Consider the following 20,566-nt stretch of genomic DNA (forward strand, 5'->3'; position numbering starts at 1 on the left):
GATCTTTCAAAGTTATTGATATATATAGATAGATAGATACAGATATAGATATAAATTTTGCTAAGAGATATCTTGCTATATATATATGTATCTATATATATAGAGATAGATAGTTATCTCCAGTAAAGTCAACATATATATTGATATATATTTTGCTAAGAGATATCTATATCTATATATATCTATATATCTATATCTATATATCTCCAGTAAAATCAAGACAAAAATATTGATGTATTTATATATATAGTATATATATATATATATATATATATATATATATATATATATGTATCCAGTAAAGTCAAGACAAAAATAAATCTGAATATCAGAAAAAAATGTCAGATTACAATCAAATGAGAAAAAATACACTAACAGTTGTCTTTTCAATAGAAATCATGGAAATGAGAAGGTAATGGAATGATATCATCAAGTCTTGGAAGATAATTCCAGCAATCTAGAATTCTATAATCAGCAAAAACATTCTCAATATTCAAGGTGGTTTTCAGATAAACAAATTGATAATATTTATTACCAGTAGACCCACACTTAAGGAATTCTAAAAGGTACTATTCTGGCAACAAGAATATGATTATAGATGGAAGACCTCAGATACAGGAATGATGATAACATAGCAAAAATGTAAAAGTATGGCAAAATTTAAGTTAATAATTATTCAACAATAATGTGCTTTAGAAATATAAAGCCAATCAAAATAAAAGACAGCAATGGCATTCAGTTTGGAAAAGAGTTGGTGGTACAAAATTTTCTAATTTTTTTTTAAAGAAAGACTCATTTTTACTCATATTGGTTATACTATTAGTAACGTTTATATACTTATAACAAGTAATATTGATTCTTTAATTTCAGAGTCCTAAAAACTTAGCTATTCCCATGCACATAGTACAATTATTCTGACCATCAGAAGGTAGTGGTTAATTAATTATATGTTAAAAATTTTGTAAACTATCAAGTCTGTACATGGCACCTACTTTTCGGCAATTTTCTTCTCTTCCTGCAAACTGGTGGAATGATATTCACCTTAAATAGGTTGAGCCATGCTTCAGGTCTCAGTATATTTCTACCTGTCTCCTCAGTGAGACTGTTTTCACAGAGCAGGGAGAGAAAACGACACCAACCTCACTAATGAAGCTGTTGGGCCCTGTGGCCTGATGTCAGAACAGCAGATGCTGACTTCATCAGTATTTAAGTTACAGGAGCAGAGAATGTTTTCTAGTTGAGCATTGTCCCAGTTCTTTGAACCGACTGCCATGGATTCCTGGAGCTTGACCACATTACAATTTTCACACTTAGCAACTGTAAAATTGTTAAAGCGATATCTTTCCACACGGTTTATCCTTTATTACTGCAAAGTTTGGCATACCACCTTAGTTACGGGCTTTAAATGCCACTTTCATCACTTCCCAGGGTAACCTTGGCCATGAAATCGGAAAATCAGATCATTTTCTGGTCCGTTTTCTTCTTTTTCTTTGGATGAGATTAGATTTTGCTACGCTTGACTGACAAATCTCATTTAGGATTCAAGGAGAGGCCCAGGCCCCGACCTCTTTAAGAAGTGGGAGGTGAGATGTCTTAGACAGTGATAAGGAAGAAAGGACCAATTTCAACTCATCACACAAAGGCAATTAGTGATTAATTCACACTGTGAGACAAAAATACTTGTAAAAGTGTCTCTTAGTGTCAGGTCACAACATTATTTAAATGTACCAATCATGTTCAAGGGTTTTCCTCTGCATGTTTTGTTTTCCTTTCAAATTATATCTCTATTTGTGGAGCATAACAAATAGCATGGAGGACAAGGGGAGATGGAGAGGAGAAGGGAGTTGAGGGGAATTGGAAGGGGAGGTGAACCATGAGAGACTATGGACTCTGAAAAACGATCTGAGAATTTTGAAGGGGTGGGGGGTGGGAGGTTGGGAGCACCAGGTGGTGGGTATTGTAGAGGGCACGGATTGCATGGAGCACTGGGTGTGGTGCAAAAATAATGAATACTGTTATGCTGAAAAAATAAAAAAAAAATTTAAAAAAAATAGAAAAAAAAATTATATCTCTAGGTCTGTTAAAAGGTAAAGCATGAACCAAAACTATTTCTACCTGATTAAATATCCTCCACAATTAATGGGAAAGAATCATATTTTAAGAAAGAACCAACATGAATCCAAGATAGATACATTTTCTATGAAATGTTAACTTAAGGCCAATCGCTTTATTATTTAAGAATAAAATGATTAGCTGCTGGGCTGTACCCATTCCAGTTATTACCTGCTTTTGGGACATCTATCCATTGCAGATGGATGAAAAAGTGTGGTTGGAGAAAGGGTGAAAATAATAATTGACAAATGCCTTAGAATTAATATTATGTATTCTAGATTTTGTTCTATGAGTACAGTAGGTTTAAAAACCTCAGCGATGAGTTTAGGGATGAGTTGGCATTTTGAAATCTATGTCCTACACAAATTTACATTAAGCTGATCGAAAGAAGAAAGTCAACTAGGTATATTATCATGAGAATTTGAGTAAGCAAATGGATCAATGGGACAGCCCAGCCATTTTCTTTCCTTTAGAGAATTGTTCAACATTGGAAGGCCATTTGACTTAAATACACAAACTTAGAATAAGAACAGTATAATTAAAGGACAACTGGCTTAAAATGATTGTTAGTTTATGTTGATTTCCACACTACCGCCTTGCTGTTTTTCTAAACTTCTTTATCTCAATAGTTGCATTTCCAGAAATTGTGATTTCATATTTTATATCATTGAGGTTCTAGTTACATCAAAGAGAACTTTTAGCTGTCTTCCAATTTCTCTTTAGATGTATTTAGTTTCTGATGTGTTTCCAATCAGTTTGGGAGTCTAGCCAAATACCTAGTAAAATAATAAGCTGAAATCCATTCCTAAAATGTTATGTGAGGAAGAAATGTGGATCATAGTAGCTTGCATAAAGTGCTAAATAAATATTTGTGAAATTGGGCCATCTCCCTTAATCTCTCCAGCTATATAAATACTGCAGTGCACATATCAGGTATTCAAACGTGGGAGTCAAATGTTTTGAAATCAATTATATATGAAGAGATTCTCAGCTGCCTCAAAATTTAAATAACTTCTTTTTCTCCAAAATGGAAAATCTTTTAGTAATATGGCAATATGCACCATCCTAATAGAAAACTCTAGTGAATTTTGATTTTATTTTATATATTAGATATATTTCTGAGAAGCTATGCAAAGCAAGAGAAAAAAAAATATCCTCAGGGAATTTCATTATATTTTCAGTAAGGTATCTCTTAGCAAAAGATGTTGTCTTTGGTACATGAGAAAAGTTATTATGTACCTAGGAATTTCAATGTTCATTTCAAAAACTACTCTTCTGGGCCGCCTGGGTGGCTCAGTGGTTTAAGCCTCTGCCTTCGGCTCAGGTCATGATCCCAGGGTCCTGGGATCGAGCCCCGCATCGGGCTCTCTGCTCAGCAGGGAGCCTGCTTCCTCCTCTCTCTCTGTCTGCCTCTCTGCCTACTTCTGATTTCTCTCTGTCAAATAAATAAATAAAATCTTTAAAAAAAAAAAAAAAACTACTCTTCTTTTATCCTTGTCCTTCTTACATCATATACCCTTTGAAGATGCCAGGCAAGTAAGGAAAGAAAAATCTCTGAGACTTACATTTCTGCAAATCTCAAAGATATACAGCCTCACTTAAAATCTCATATATGTATTAAAATTAAAATTAATATTAATATAGCATCTATATGATTTCCATTTTATTATTTTCATTCATTTCATGAGACTTTATCATTTAGTTATTATTTAGCTGTAATTTTGACTAAACTATTGATGAGATCAGTAACATTGTTTTATTTTATTTATCAAATGATTATTTTCAAGTATGTACATATTAATTTGTCTTAAAAGTTAACATCTGTAGGATATAAAAATGAGTTTTTGACCAAATCTGAGAGTTAGGCAAGAAATAAAGTGGTAAAATAAAATTAAATATGAAGATAATTATAATAAAAGTATATTATAGGTGTCATTTCCCCTAAAACTACACTCTAGTTTTTTCAAGTACTTCATCTACATTTTATTAATAAAATATTCCTTTAGGTATGGATTTATTAACCATTAAATATACTTCCATGTTGAATTTTCTTTTACTGTATATAAGGGTTCTCTCATTCTAAAGATAGATATATAAATTGTCTGATTATATTCATATATCCAATATTTAGTGGGAATGCACCCTATGACAGCAATTGTATTAAGGCTTGGTTATGTATCTGAAAGGTGAGCATGTCATCATCAACAATGATGTAAAACTGTTATACCTACTTTTTTCAGAGCAAATGAGATGGCTTTATTTTTAATTTCATGTATTTCACTACTCTGACATACTATTCAAAGTTAGGCTGCTTCATCAAATTCTTAGGAGATCATTCAAATATTCTGACAACTGACAGTAATTGATTATTTAGTGTGGATTTTTAATTTCCAAACCACGTAGCCTACTAATGCTACAAAGAGATATATGCTGTATTCAGACTGTCAAATAGAAAACACTAGGATAACATCCAGGAGACAATATTTTTGATTTGGCATTTTTCAATCTCTATTTGCTTAGAAACTTTTCATTTTATATAAGTTGTTATCAATTATAAGGGGAAAAAAACTAGGGAGAATATATAAAGCTTTCCATATTTTCAAGATTTTATTTTTCAGACCCAAAACTTTTTAGCTCCATTCCAACTAAACTTTTTTAAATAATGCAATTCAATAAAATGCTCTAATGCTGATGAATGTACACAGACTTCACCAAATTCTATTGATTTTTGTAACGTCAATAAGACCTGTACCCTCAGCAGCCGTTCCTCATACAGAAAACACATCTTTCTACTGACATATCAAGTTTGAAAAAGCATAAAGCCAATTTGATGGCAAGTGTGGATATGTGTTATTTCACAACCAGTCCGATTAAATGGAACAGCCTCAAGAGATCTTGCAAGAACTATTATGATGTCAATAAAATGTTCCATGAGTGGCAGGGCTAAGCCAGGGACAATTCACTCTCTCAATAGTGGGAGTCCGGTCACACGCTGAGAACACTCTGAGGAGTACTCACCAGGATTAGAAATAACCTCAGCATGACCGATATAATTTCTCCTCTCCACAAAAATAAGCATTTAACAAGTGTGGGCCAGAGAGAAATATTGAATTAGAAGGATTAAGCTATGTTTCTACCACTAACAATATATTTGCGTTTGGTAAAAACACTTTATCCAACAGTATCATGTACATGGTGATCCACGTTTCAACAGGAAAAAATTCATAGAATTCAGAGGATTCTAAGGAATTTAAAGATCAATGTAAAAATATTAATTGATACTAGTTTTATCTCTAATGCTATTTTCACAGTATAGATAAAATTTAGTAAATAGACTGTTAGCTTCAGGACTTAGCTTTATTTTAGCTATGGACGAGTGGCCTATAATATGATATAGCCCAGGAAAAGATCAGGATCCTTTTTTGCTTTCTTGCATTGGCTAAGACCTGAATTAGTATTTATTAAAAGCCATCACATCTAAGGTTAGTAATAGAGCATTCTGTAGTATGGAAACCATTCCGGATTCTGTTCCAATTCCATATGAAGTGAGTTTTCCTTCACTTTCTCTATCAAAAAATCATTAACTGATATAAATTCTGTTTGTGTTCTTTATTTGGGCAACTGTAGGTCTCATTTTCTCATTTCTCAGTTTCTTGTTTGATGAAGTATGTGATAAAACTTGGAAATAGAAGAATAGGACCCATGTATAAATTCACTAAAATTTACATGGATATTCTAGGCTTCACAGTTGGAGGTAAAAATGAAAACAGACTTGAGGAAGGATGTGGTAATAGAGATTGTGGCAGAACATTTCTCATGCATCATGGGGTATCGATGTTTTATTCTCACTTTGTTGCTACACACCTTAACCTCATAAATTTATTTATGGATTTTGGGGGCAGATATGTTGGGAATCAGTATGAAGCACAAATGATCTACAACTATTATCATTAAAAAATTAAAGTTAGCTAAATGCTTTTATGAACTCTGATCTGTATTTTGTAAGTATTAAATTTATAATTATCATTATCACCATTTATTAGGCAAATGTTTTTGGACTGTGTATGTTGTGCCAGCCTTTAATCTAGGCACTGAACCACAACAGTAGAGAACAGAAAAATAATAAAATCCTGAAACCAAATTCATGGACACCATCTCACTAAGTCATTAATCCAGGAGACCAGACAGATAGATACCTGTATGAAACAAGAAGTTTTGGTGAGGAGGTAGAAGGCAGAGCCAGAAAGCATAGACACAGTGACATTCTAGCAACCATGTGGGGCTTCAGAAATGGGTAAACAGGGAAATAGCTGAAAACTTTGAAGTATTGTGAGAAAAAAAAAAAAAGGAGCAATATTGCCTCATCATTGATTGATTATTGAAATGATTCTATACTTTCCAAGTCAACATTCTTCTTAAGCTGTACTCCTCAGAAAATTTATTTTCCATCTTTCTCTACCAGGTGTGTAAGTGTAGTAATATGTACATTTATTGATATAACAAATCACACCTGCATCAAGTTACACTTGATGTATATTTAAGTTTCCCACAATCCATTGATAAAAATGGAACCCAAAATGCACACAGGTATTGCTTAGGAAAAATTAAATATAGCATCAGTAGGATATTTCATTCATATCATGTCTCCCAGTTAACCATTTTATTTCTCTTCATTTTCGATACGTGTGTGTGCAGGCATATATGTGTATAGTATTCATTGAACACCTCATATCCTAAGCACAGTAGGACAAATTTATAACAAACGCATTCAGTCATTTTGGGAATCTATTCTTATGTCCTTTTTGCAAGAAAAGAAAATAATTATAGAATATCTATTACTGGAACTTAACTCGGGTTTTCTGCCTGGAGACCTAACATTTTATTCAAGATGTCAAAGTTTGCCCAAAGCAAATTTCTTTAGAGAATTCTTAAAAATAAAAGATAAGGATTGTTTCTAAAACAGGTAATAATTACCTGACACAATTTTTTTCTCTTTTATTAAAATAAAGGTTTTCTAAGGTAAAGTTTTTCATTGTAAATTTCACCCATTTCTCATTTATCTTTCTTCAGTCGCCTTCTTTGATTCCTTTATTTACTTATGAACAACAGTTTTTAACTTAGAATCTGGTGCATTATTACAGATACTCATAAAGATATTAAAAGCACACGGAAACACAGAGACCATTTTCATAATTTTAGAGATCACTTCAAAGTAAATCCGTAAGGCTTTGAATGAAAGCACTTAAATTGTCAATTCCCACAGCTGTCACACCAGCAGTGAGCAGAGACGTTCCCCGTCCATAGTGTACTTTGTAAAGCAGCCAGCTCCTCTTGGGCAGGAAATCATCCGTTCCTGGAAGTGTTCGCACAATCCCTTCTCCCAACAGAAACCTTGAGGTTTTTCTGTGGTCTCTCCACAAAACTGTGTTTTCACAGTGATTTCACAGGCTCTTCATTTTTAATAAATATTAGCCAGCGGAGCTCCCTGGGTGGGTTTCCCCAGTGTCATGAGCTTTTGCAAGGAGGGCATGTGGGCTTCTGTGAAAACCCTTATGGGTATGTGGATGTGCTGAGGGTCTTAGAATGCCTTACAGGGGAAAAAAAAAAAATGCTGGCAGTCATTTCAGTGACTTCTAGACTGAATTTACTCATACCATATACCTGCGAAACAATTCTGAACTGACTTCGCAGTTGCCGGCAGTTTTCCTTTACATGGTTGATTTCCGACAGGATGAAATGTCTTGATTACTGAAAAGGCACATATTTTACATGAGTATATTAGTTTTAAAATGTTATACATATATTCACCAAAGTAAGAATCGCGACAGTTTTAGTGCTGGCACATTAGCATATTATCTAATTCCATAAACATCTGACATGATAATGTTCAAATATAACCTCTTATTCACAAAAAAAGCATGGGCAGTTCAGTGAGAAAGGTCTATTTCTACGGCTGTGACATGCTAGGGAAGTGTGAAATATTATAATTTATTGACCCCTGGAACTTACGGCCCACTCCTTTGAATCAAACTGATTGTTTCTATCAGGTACCCCCAAAGCTCTTAGAGAATGTAGACTGATCATTTGGCTATTGCCGTCGTCACATAAATCTTTTCAAATAAGAAATCTCTGAAGGAAAATTGACACATTTAATCCAGATACCTGTTTTGCATTTCTATAGGCTGTTTTCTGTGTGTGGTTTAGCAATGTAATTTCCTGAAAGCTAGGTTTCCTATACAAAAGAATACTTAGCCATTGTTCAGTATCACAACTTCATTTTCACCCCCATAGGAATAAAGATTTTCTTCCTTCCCTGTATTGTTCTGAAGGTATTTTCAAATAATTTTATTTTCAAATTCATAACATCTTCACACCGTTACATGAGTAGGGAAATAGCACACACAAGTGTTTATCAGTCTTATGATTAACTTCCTTATCTTTATATTCTATTTGTCCAGTCCATTTTGGAAAAGATATGGGAAGGTGATTGTATCTCTCTCCCTCTCTCAGATTTCTTCTTATTTCAGTTCACTGTCAGTTTTCTGTGACCCCTTCCAAATGCAAAGCTCTGTTTTAACTGTGTTTAGTTGGAGTCACTAGAAACCTATTCTGTGAACAGGAGTAGAGAAATGATGAAGGTAATACAATCCCTAGCTTAATCCTAAATATTTGTGCTCATATAAGTATCCTAGGCTAATACTCCTTGTCTGGTAAGTGACTCTCAGGCATTCTGAGGATAAATGAACTGATACAGAATATAGACAATATGCCTTCAGTGTTTTGAATAAAAAAATGCTTCTAAGTGAAATGCTGTGCTTTGATTATGGCTAAAAGACTCCATGCTGACTGTTCAAATAATCGCTCAGGGATCTTGTGCTCATCCACGTGTAGTCCTTCAAATCATTAATTCATAAGTTCTTGATTAGAATAAAACTCTCATATTCAAAACAACTGTAACTTCAAATCAACTTTATTAGTAGGTACAGGCATTTATTGTTACCGGTTAAGAATGGAATTCAAACTAAAATTTCAACACAGGATGATTTTAGGGCTTGGAATTATGGACGAAGAATTTTCTCAGTACCTACAGTGACACTGTTAAGAGACAAAAAGTACACATATTTTAAAAGATAGCAACTCAATTTCCTTGTTCCTCAAAACAAATGGGTTTTTAAATATATTCTTGACCAAAAAGGGGGAAGAGCTCTCAGATGCCTATACCGATGACAGCAGCATTATGGAATGCCAGATACTTTGTTAGGCAATCTGCCAGCAGCAAGAGCAAGTAGTGATGCTCTCCACAGTCATCAGTAAATGGGGTATCCAAGGTAGTGTCTGTTGTCCCTCTGTTCAGATGCATCATTCATAAACAAGGGGAGGCAGGAGTTAGACTGAGTACAGTGAGCTGAGGCATGGTATCACCTAGCCGGCGTGGATGTTTCTGAATTGAGGCTGTTTATGTGGTTCAATGATCTCATGGTCAATTCCTAATTTCTCACAAGTATATAAATACATGGAGAGTAAAAGCAGAAAGTGAGAGCAAAAGGAGCATTAGGCCATTGAAATTAAGACTTATAGTATTGATTTAAACTTTTTCAATGCCTCAATTCATCACCAAGTCCACGCACCTCCATTATGTTAAAAGCCAAATACATGTATTGATCTGGGGGATGTTTCTTGGAAACCATAAGGTAGAATGAACCACAAAAGGTTGGGAGGAAAAAAAAACATTCTAGGAAATAATTTTTAAGCAAAACTGATACACCAGCCAGTTGAAGATACACATAAGTGCTTAAAAATAATTGCTTTGCTGCTCTCAAAACAGTAGTATTCCTAGGGACTCCCAGTAGAGCATAATACTGTAAGACATTTATGGCGACCATTTACTTTGACAATGTTCAGAGTTAACCTAATCAATATCTGTAATCTAGTTAACTGTGTTTATCAGAAAGTTTGCACCTTCAACTGAATACAGCAGAGCTCTTGATTCTTCTGATTATTTGAGATTTTGAGTCAAATTTAAAAGTCATTGGCCATCATTCCTTGAAAGAACCAGAATTGCTAAGCATTGAAATTATTCTATAGCAACAATTAGATAGCATTCCTCAACAGTAATCCAAGTAAATGTAGAGGTCCATAATTTTAATTGGATATTTTTTGTGGTTTTATTTCATTGATATGTTCAGGCAATTAATATAAGACAGTTATAGATTTCCTACTAGTACTGAAGAGAGCCACTTCTGCATTTGTGTTTATAATGTCATTGGCACTAAGAGACCCAAGTTTATATTTTACCTTGTAGGGCCATGCTTCTCAATTGTTTTTCTTACACAGTTTGAAGACCTTTAGGGTTCTCTAACATAACCTTGAATGTTTATGAATGTTTGTAGACCTTTAGGGACTACTTGAATTGCCTCGAGTTTAAGGGAAAATGCAATTAGGTTTTCTTGAAACTAGATTTTATATTATCATAAGAAAAAAAAAACTTTAAGGGTTATTTTTAACTTGGGGTTATTTTTATAGGCAATTCATATAAAAGAACCCATAAGGAAATTTTGCAACTGCATGTACATGCATGGGTGAGACATATGGTTCATTATGCAAGGGGGTTATGGAGAATATGTATACCAAAACATTCCTGACCTACTGAAGGTAGTAATTTTCCCCCCACTGTATTACAATTGTCAAAGGCAAACTTATTGAATTCTTTCCGACTTTTAAGAAATTATTTTTTAGAGAAATCTCACAAGTCTTCAAGACATTAAAGACACTGATTAATTAAAATACTGCACATACAACTTTTATTTTAGTTAAAATATTATGGTCAGAGTAATGTATACTTTCAAGAAGATATAATACAAATTCATTTCCTTTATTCTTTTTTTCCTCCTCTTATCCCCATTTTTTTAAAATTATACATGGCTCATATGGAACACTTGGCTGATCCTTACTTCAGTGGTCCATCTGGCAGAACTGTCCCTTGTCCAAAACTTGCTGAGTTTTATTTCTTGGGTGTTGCTAATATGTGCATGGCTGATGGAAGCTTAACTGATTACTCTCAACTGAAAATATTTACAAGAATGAGTAAGAGTGGTCTTGAGTTCTTCCATCAAAGAAGTAGAAAAGAGAACATTCAGAACTATTTAGAGGCGTAAAATAGTTCAGCATTCTTCCATAACAGCACACAAATACCTTCTTAACCTGACAGAGAGGAATATAGTTATTTTTCTAGAAATGCAGTTAATAAGAAATTACATTGTGATAAGGTTTTAGGAACTAGAACTACAGTAAAAAGCTACTAAATTTAGAGATTTATCAGCAAATTTCTCAAGATAACATCTTATCTTCTTAGGAGAAGATAAGGAGTAATCAGCATAAAATCTCTAATACCTGAGATACCACATGCCTACTTCTTCTTCCTTTTTTTTTTTAAGATTTTATTTATTTATTTGACAGTGATAGATCACATGTAGGCAGAGAGGCAGGCAGAGAGAGAGGAGGAGGAAGCAGGCTCCCTGCTGAGCAGAGAACCCGATGTGGGGTTTGATCCCAGGACCCTGGGATCATGACCAGAGCCGAAAGCAGAGGCTTTAACCCACTAAGCCACCCAGGCGCCCCACATGCCCACTTTTTAATCAGTGTGAAGACTAATGACTTGAGGTGAGCATGGTTTTGATAAGGATATTTTAAAATTAGCACATGAAAAATGCTTAGTTTTTCATTAGAGGGAAATAAAGCCATTTCCCTCATTTCTGTCCTATTGAAAAATCTTAAATGGGTAATGAGAGAATTTTAGATACAAAGTTTTAGGAACTAAATGTGTTCAAAAGCATGTTTTCAGAATTTATCCATCTGTTTAGAAAAATCCAACATTAATAAATCAAAACGAGTACTATAACATATTCCACAATTACTAGAAATTTTCCTCTCAAGTTATGTTTTGTCCCAGATCCCTTGTAAACTACCAGGTACTAAGTGTTAAATTAATTTATCATCTGTTATTCTCCATTTACTCTCAGCTATGCTTAATAAATCTTTAAACAAAAAAGGAAAACATCTTTCAGTCCAGATTTGACCTCTGCATACATATTTTAACTTGGGGTTTCACCATCCCAAATAAGTCAAGAGAAATGTGTTTCTTACATATTAATTGGTGGTGCTCTTAGAAATACAGTATAGATACCAAAGAGCCACAAAAGCAAATTCTCTAAAGAAGTTCTTCAAGCTAAGAAAGAACCTTTGTCTAAAATGTTAGAACCACTTCAACTAACTTTTCTAAATTATATTTCCTATTCAGTTGTGGATAATTGTTGCTGTCCCTTACCAGAAATTTAAATATTACATAAGAAATTACCAACATTACTCCTTCCTTTTCTCCCTCATTTCCATGTGATTTTGAACTTTGTTTGAATCTACAAACTGGTTCTATACATTTTGCTTTCTATAAACTTAGCTGTGTGTTTATTTTTTATCATATCCTTTTAGAAGCACGTGTGAATGATGGCTTAGTTCAGCCCTAATCACCCCAATCCTATTTCTATAAACTTTATACCCTTTCTAGCTTCATATACAAGTTATTCAAAACTCAGCCAGTAGAGTACCTGGTATTCTTTTGAGTTGTCTTAAACATTTTCAGATGCTACGGACCATATGAAGTAGATTAGTATTTCCTTAACTACAAAAAATAAAGTAGAACCAAATTAAGCTATATTATATATATATATATATATATATATATATATATTTAGATTGATATACATTCACACTTACAGAAACAATGAAGAATGCAAGGAATGGCATCACCTATCAACTGTCTATATTTCCTATTATTGTTATTTCTCCTATTTTAAAATTTATTCACTGTTAATCTATGATGCTATTTCACACAATTGCACCTTGAAACAAATCTTGTGGTTTTCTATACTTCTTCCTTATTAATTACACAGAATATATCATTAAATATTATATAACTAATTAAAATATTAGATAGGGTCCTGGCAAGGTATATAAGGTATTTTATAGAAAGTCACTTAATATTCTTCACATCCAGTTGCAATATACTAAGTGACACCTCACAGGGTTCCCTAAAAATTCATTCCAAGGAACTAAGACTTTTCTAAAACACCCTTACATAATAAACTTTTTCAGAAAATAAGTTCCCAATGTCAGTGGTGACCCATTTGCTAAATGGATCAGAGGTAATAGAATTTTAGCCAGCTAAATGTTTTATCATTAAGCAATCTTGGGAAAAGAGCACTTTAAATTTGCTGCCTAGTATATTCAACCTAATTATTCTTTAAAAACTCTCTTTTTAAGCCTTCACAAGGTATTTAATTTCTAAACTTGTACTCTTACATAACAAAGAGACTTAGAACTTATAATTATGTGTTCCAGAAAAATTTAATAAGTGATTTCTTTTTTTTTTTAAGATTTTTTTGTTTTTTTATTTATCTGACAGATTACAAGCAGGCAGAGAGGCAGGCAGAAAGAGAGGAGGAAACAGGCTCCCTGCTGAGCAGAGAGCCCTATGCGGGGCTCGATCCCAGGACCCTGAGATCATGACCTGAGCCAAAGGCAGAGGCTTAACCCACTGAGCCACCCAGCAGCCCCTAATAAGTGATTTCTAATATGGTCTTAATAATTTCACTTTGCTCAGTCTCCAATTTACCTTATTCTACCCCAAATCTTTTTGATCAATCTTTATTTCAGAAAATGTAGGAATCTATTAGCTATGTTATTTTCACAACTAATACTTCACATAATATTTTGCTTTCATCAAATGTAGAAAACTTAAACATGCGTAAAGCAAAAGAAACAGAATACAGAAAGCAATAACTCTTATTTTTTTTAATTTTAAAATTTTAAATACTTTTATTAAGTTTTCTATTTTTAATGCCAGTAGAGTTAACACACAGTGTTATATTAGTTTCAGATGTACAACAGAATGATTCAACAATGCCATGCATTACTCAGTGTTCGCCATGATAAGAGCATTCTTTAATTCTCTATTACACCCATCCCCCTACCCCTCTCCCCTCTGGTAATCATCAGTTTGTTCTCTATAGTTAAGAGTCTGTTTCTTGGTTTGTCTGTCTCTCCCCTTTTTTCCCCCTTTGTTCTTTGTTTTGTTTCTTTTAAATATTTTCTTATTTGAAGCAATTATAATTCTATTATGCTATTTTAATTCCAGTATAGTTAACATTTAGTTCTAAATTACTTTCAAGTGTACAATATAGCGATTCACCAATTCCATACAGCACCTGGTGTTCATGATGGCAAATGTACTCCTTAATTCCTTTCACCTAGTTTACCCAACCCCCCACCCACTCCCATCCTTGGTAACCATTAGTTTATTCCCTATGGATAAGAATCTGTTTATAGGGGCACCTGGGTGGCTCAATCAGTTGGGTTCAAACCCTTATGTCCCCTGAGGTCATGATCTCAGGGTCCTGAGATAAAGCCCTGAGCCTGGCTCCGCACTGAAGGTGGAGTCTGCTTGTCCTCTCCCTGTTCCTCCCACCTCACTCTCTCTCTCTCTAAAATAAAATCTTAAAAAAAAAAAATCTACTTCTTGATTTGTCTCAATTTTTTTTCACTTTGCTCACTTGTTTTGTTTAAATACTACATATGAGTGAATTCATAAAGTATTTTTCTTTCTGACTGACTTATTTCACTTAGCATTACACTCTAGCTCCATACGTGTTAAAGTACAAAATAATCTTTAGTTAAAAGAATTTAGGGGCGCCTGGGTGGCTCAGTGGGTTAAGCTGCTGCCTTCGGCTCAGGTCATGATCTCAGGGTCCTGGGATCGAGCCCCGCATCGGGCTCTCTGCTCAGCGGGGAGCCTGCTTCCTCCTCTCTCTGCCTGCCTCTCTGCCTGCTTGTGATCTCTCTGTCAAATAAATAAATAAAATCTTTAAAAAAAAAATTCTAAACTCTGGGTAATACACATATAAGTAAATATATGTTTGACAGTGAAAATAGAACCAAAAATATTCTAAAAAGACTGATTTATGTTAGAAATAAAAATTGGACAGAATGTAAGTAAAATATTAATTTAAATTAAAAGTAGTCTGGGGCGCCTGGGTGGCTCAGTGGGTTAAGCCACTGCCTTCGGCTCAGGTCATGATCCCAGGTCCTGGGTTCGAGCCCCACATCGGGCTTTCTGCTCAGCAGGGAGCCTGCTTCCTCCTCTCTCTCTGCCTGCCTCTCTGCCTACTTGGGATTTCTCTCTGTCAAATAAATAAATAAAATCTTTAAAAAAAAATTAAAAGTAGTCTGTGACAATTATCATATGATCTCCCTGATATGAGGAAATTGAGAGGCAGAGTGGGAGGTTTGAGGGGTAGGGAAGGAAAAAATGAAACAAGATGGGATCAGGAGGGAGACAAACCATAAGAGTCTCTTAATCTCACAAAACAAACTAGGGTTGTGGGGGGGGTCGGAGGGGGATTGGGAGAGGGTGGTTGGGTTATTGACATTGGGGAGGGATGTGATATGGTGAGTGCTGTGAAGTGCGCAAGCCTGATGATTCACAGACCTGTACCCCTGGGGCAAATAATAAATTATATGTTAATAAAAATAACTTTAAAAAAGTTGCCTGTGAGCTAATAATCTTAAATAATTTATAAAAATTTTATTTCCCATCATACCTTAGAAACATAACTAGAAGACTATTTCTATCTCATTTTTTCACCCTGATATCTTTTTTTTCAAATTTGATGTGTCGGAAATGCTGCAATATTTAATTTAGCCAGTTCTTGGGTTTTAATTTTGAATTCTCCACTTCCCTGAAAATATCCTTTCAAACTTGTCTTTCATAATTTCACTATTCTTTGCATTACAAAGAGACCTCTGTGGGGGCCCTATTTTTACAACATAGAAATATGGTAATTAAGAGCTTTCTGCCCCAATTTTCACCTGACTCTGTAACTGGAAGACAATGGGGTCTCCTCGTTCTGTTTAGCAATTCCACTCATGCAACAAAGATGTTCAATGTACATGTCACAATATAATAACAGTCTAAATGGATTAAATTGCAGTGTGTATTAAACACACAATTCCCTCTGGCAGATGTATATAGATATTATGCAGGACGTCACTTAACACTTCATATTCAGCTGCAGTGCACAAAGTAACACAGTGTTTTCTAAAAATCCACCCCAATAAACTAAGACTCTTCTGGAACATCTTTCATAACAAACTTTTTCAGGAATTAAGGCTGCAGTGTCAATGTTGAACCCTTTGCTAAATCAATTTCATGCCCTGTCTTCAATGCCATCCATCACCTTCTTTTTTTCTTTTTTCCTGTCATTCTGGTTTTGTTGTTGTTGTTATTGTTTTTTGTTTTTGTGTGTTTTTTTGTGTTCTGTTTTTGTTTTTACTTTTTGATGGAAATCCAGAGAGGCAGCACGGTGTTGCTCCAATTTAATTCACAGTGCTGGTGCTGCGTGGATGGGCCCCAGAGCTCTGAGCTGGCTAGAAACAGCTGCAGGTTAGCAACCCTAGTCCTGTTGGTAGCAGGCCTTGTCTGTATTGCACCATTCATATCTTCAACAGGAGTAAAATGTAACTGACAGCCCACTAATTCTTATAAATCGGTTTTCCTACCAAAACTGTAACATACTAGAGATCACCTAAAATATACAAGGGTTGCCCTGGAAAACAGACTTTCAAACATTTGTTTTTCAGCAATTCCTCTATCTCTTCATAATGAAGGTTTATGTTTTTAAATGGGAATTTCAGGAATGTATATTTACGCACGGTCATGCTCTTCTAGGTCTCACACACTTGGTATGAAAGAATCACACTGACTATACACACTTACTTCACATTTCTTTTTGTGCATTCATCAAACTGGCAATTATCAGACACCTGAAAAATATTTTTTTTCTAATATGCTATGAAAGCAAAAGGAATAAAATGATAATTTTCCTTTTTACAGGTCATTATAATAGAAAATTTTGTTGTTTCTTGAAAGTTTTGGTTCTTAAGTATTTCATTATATGAGACATAAATGGATGAACTCAGTAAAGTATTTATCACCAGAAATGAACTTCTTAGTAACCCTACTTCCATCAGTCAAATGAGTTGTAAGAGAACACTGGTGCTCTTTTCTAATTTTTAATACTTGGTCTCTAAATGGCCATAATATATCAAACCCCCACTCCCTGCCTTAACAAAAACATATTTTCTTATTGAAGTATAGTTGACATAGAATATAATATTAGTTTCAGGTGTACAACACAGTGACTCAATATTGATATACATTAGAAAATGATCACCATGATAAATCTTGCTACCGTCTGTCACCATACAAAATTATTACAATATCATTAACTATATTCCACCCCTAAAAAACAAAAAAAAACAAAACAAAACAAAACAAAAAACTATACCCTGTGCTGTACATTGAATCCCCCTTTATTTACTTTATTCCTTTATTTACTTTATAACTGTAAGAAAAACATATTTTAAACAGCTGACATATTGCCACATATAAGCTAATATCAATAACACCAGAGTTTAGGAATTCAGTACATATTAAGGAAAAGAGATAGCCTAAGAGAAGATCTCTGACAAAAAGTAAATGCTCAAGTTCAAACTGGTGAACAGCCAACCTCTGTCACTGTTTGACATTCTAGGATTGAAAAAACTGAATGAAATAAAAATGCATTCTTTAAAATGATTCACATAGGGACTCCTGGGTGGCTCAGTCATTAAGCATCTGCCTTCGGCTCATGTCATGATCCCAGAGTCCTAGGATGCAGTCCAGCATCAGGCTCCTTGCTCCGCAGGGAGCCTGCTTCTCCACTGCCTCTGCCTGACACTGCCTGCTTGTGCTCTTTCTCTGACAAATAAATAAATAAAATCTTTTAAAAAAATTTAAAAATTAAATGATTCACATAGAAAGGCAGTAGGTAATATCTGCCTGCATGTATCTAAAAGTGTGTTTGACAAGGAACATCAAATATGGATGATGATTGTGCCTGTTAACCAGAGAGTTTGAGGAGAATGTTCTATTCACCAACGGTGTTACTCAAAATATGGATCAGGGGAAGTTTCTATGTTGGGGTGGACAGGAAACTTTTTCATGATTTCTGTTACTTTCACTGACATTGTCCTATACTTTCAGATTCACATTCATCGTTTGTTCCAACCCTTCTGTTTTACATTCAGCCAACTGATAAAGTAACCCTCCTTTTCCACTGTTTTTTTTTTTTTTTTTTTTTTTTTTTGGTAGGTATAATGAATTATGGGCCAGTTTTCATTTTCAAAGTCTTGGTGTAGGAACAATGAAAATCTACTTATATTCATGAATAATCAATATTGAAATGATGCTGTTATTTTTTGTCAAAAACAAACACTTCATGTACCTCTTTTGTCATGGGACAAATTTGTGGGCCTGACTCCATATCTTTTTATCTGCTCTAGAGAAAAATCTATCTGTTCATTTCAAGTAGCAAGTGTCCTTTTCAAATAACTTTCTAATTTTGCCAGACGTAGATATCTTTTGGGGGAAATAAAGCATTTTAATAGCAGTTGTTGGGGGAGAAGCATAGAAATAGACTTATTTCACTTGAATAATAAGCATAATAATGAAATATATAGAACTTTTGGACACTTAGCACAATTATATCTACCAAAATATTGTTGTATTTTATTTAATAATCTTCAATCATGGAAAATATTGCCTTATGATAGCAATGATTACATTTGCTCTGGATGTGTCATAAAATATTGAATAGTCCTTTATTTGTACCACAAGTTATTTTAAATATCAACTATAACAAATGTACAACAGGAAGTTATATATTTTTATTAATGGTTAATTTTTATTTAATATCCAATCTTCGTTCTTCATTCTTCAATATTGTGTTTTAATTCACCTTAAGGAAAACACCAACGGAAGTGGTGAAATGACTATCATTCAATTTACAGAGGAGAAATTCTTTCAGGAAAGTACTTGTCTTGAAAAGCATAAATATCATGATAATGGGAATAATATCCTAAAAAAAAAAGTTGTTCGCGCTTTTTTAAAGGGATTAGTTTCTTACAAATAACAAAAGAAAATGAATCTACTTTCAATGAATTTTTCAATTTTGTCAATATTACCTTTAAGATCATAAGAAGTGTTCCTCCAGTGCTCTTCAGTTTAATCTATTTTTATAAAAGATTTTATTTACTTATTTGAGAGACAGAGAGCATGGGCATGGGCGGTGGGGGGGGAGGGGGTTTTGGGAAGGAAGGGCAGAGCGAGAGGGACAAGCAGACTCCCCAATGAGCAGGGAGCCCAACATGGGGCTTGATCCCAAAACCCAGAGATTATGACCTGAGCCAAAGTCAGACACGTAACTAACTGAGCCACCCAGGCACCCCTTCAGTTTAATCAATTTTAATCATGAAAAATCATCATATATTCTTACACTAAATGACTCTTTTCCTTTATTATGATGTACATTTATAAAACTTGTTTGCTTAATTTTTCTTTTTGTTTAAGATTTTATTTGTTTACTTGACACAGAGAGAGAACACAAACAGGGGGAGTGGCAGAGGGAGAGGGAGAAGCAGGCTCCCTGCTGAGCAGGAAGGTCCAGGTGGGGCTAGATCCCAGGACCTTGGGATCATTAACTAAGCCAAAGCAGATGCTTAACTGACTGAGCCACTCAGGCACCTCCCCTCAGGTTGCTCAATTTTTCTAAGCATAATAAAAGGATAAAATGCTAAAACATTTGAAAAGCAATATCCAACTCACTGATTCTATTTCAGAGAATAATTTGCTTATGTATGCAAACATGTAATTGTTACAAAAGTATATCACAAACATATACTTTGAAAATAGATTAATAACCAGTGAAATTATCACAATATTATAACAATATTAAGGGAAATAAACAAAAAGTATTTAGGTTAGGTTCATTATATTGAAGTAAGTATTTTAAAAGTTTTTAACCCCAAATAAAATATTTGTGAAGATAAATGCAATAAATAATATTTTGTAAATGTAAAATTAATTGGTTTTTATCATGAATTTAAATGTCCATTTTCATTTTATATGAATTAATCCAACTATTTTCCAAGGGTTCTTTATTTTTTTAAGATTTTATTTATTTATTTGACAGAGAAAAACACAGCAACAGAGAGAACACAAGCAAAGGGAGAGGGAGAGGGAGAGGGAGAAGCAGGCTTTCCGCTGGGCAGGGAGCCAGATGCAGGGCTCTATCCCAGGACCCTGAGATCAAGACCTGAGACAAAGGCAGACACTCAACGACTGAGACACTCAACGACTGAGGTACCCCGGCACCCCCAAGGGTTCTTTTTTAAAAAGTGACATAAAACAAGAAGGTAAAAGGTAACTTGCAAAGTTCAGTGTGCATTTAAGGATTGTAAAAGAGAAAAATCAGTGTATCAATAGGATAAAACTTGGAGATATTCCTCCTCACTCCCAAGTTAT

The 20,566-nt window shown here is 34.3% G+C and overlaps 1 protein-coding gene across 10 annotated transcripts in view; it reads right to left on the reverse strand.

The window, feature by feature from the left end:
- The window catches only part of EPHA5 (EPH receptor A5), a 356,553-nt gene that overhangs the window by 222,433 nt on the left and 113,554 nt on the right, over positions 1-20,566 (reverse strand). The window lies entirely within an intron of this gene.

This window comes from Lutra lutra, chromosome 2, assembly GCF_902655055.1.
Source record: "Lutra lutra chromosome 2, mLutLut1.2, whole genome shotgun sequence".
NCBI lineage: Eukaryota > Metazoa > Chordata > Mammalia > Carnivora > Mustelidae > Lutra > Lutra lutra.